The sequence below is a fragment of the Buceros rhinoceros genome, unplaced genomic scaffold, assembly GCF_000710305.1.
Source record: "Buceros rhinoceros silvestris isolate BGI_N320 unplaced genomic scaffold, ASM71030v1 scaffold22839, whole genome shotgun sequence".
In the NCBI taxonomy this organism is placed as follows: domain Eukaryota; kingdom Metazoa; phylum Chordata; class Aves; order Bucerotiformes; family Bucerotidae; genus Buceros; species Buceros rhinoceros.
In genome coordinates, this window is record NW_010433818.1 from 7993 (window position 1) to 8752 (window position 760).

A 760-nucleotide genomic window follows, 5' to 3' on the forward strand; every position below is an offset into this window, starting at 1 on the left:
ACACCCCTCCTGGGAGCCAAGTCCAGCCACCGTAGGATGGTTCGGGAGGTATGTTCAGGCAGCCCGTGGTGGCCAGCGGCACACAAAGTGACAGCGCTTGAGCAGAGGAGGTTTTGGCGTGGTGCTGGTCTAGGGGGCAGTTCTGGCTGCATGACCAGGCCTGTGTCCTCCCAGCAGCTGCGGCTGCTGTCGAGGCAGCACCAGCCCGGTGCTGGGTCACGCATGTGGCAGCAGAATTTCCAGTGGCTTTCTGCGCAGTGGCTGTTTTCCCCACCTGCTCCATGCTGCGCCCTTGCCAAGCCCTAGGCCAATTGGTGTGAAATGTGTTTGAGCTTGTTTAAATGGGGAAACTGAGGCAAGGCGGGTGGAGGAGGGCAGAGCAGGAGATGCAGGTTAGCGCAGGGGTGTCTGGGAGGGGGCTGTTTTCCCCACCTGCTCCATGCTGCGCCCTTGCCAAGCCCTAGGCCAATGGTGTGAAATGTGTTTGAGCTTGTTTAAATGGGGAAACTGAGGCAAGGCGGGTGGAGGAGGTCAGAGCAGGAGATGCAGGTTAGCGCAGGTGTGTCTGGCAGGGCCAGGGTGAGGACAGTAGCGCGTGCCCAGCTGTGTGCTCACAGCTGGATGTCTATGCAGGCACCCAGCTGCTGTCCCCCGGTCAGCCATGCATCTCTGGGGCTCTGCGACAGCATCAGGCGTCCAATCGCAAACAAGTGGCCTCAAAAAGTGCCACATCTTTCTTTCCTGTCTCGGCTTTCGTGCC

At 59.9% G+C, this 760-nt stretch overlaps 1 protein-coding gene across 1 annotated transcript in view; it reads left to right on the forward strand.

Moving 5' to 3' along the window:
* Window positions 1-760, forward strand: part of LOC104500582 (C-terminal-binding protein 2-like) — a 10588-nt gene that overhangs the window by 4206 nt on the left and 5622 nt on the right. The gene's annotated exons all lie outside the window — the stretch shown is intronic.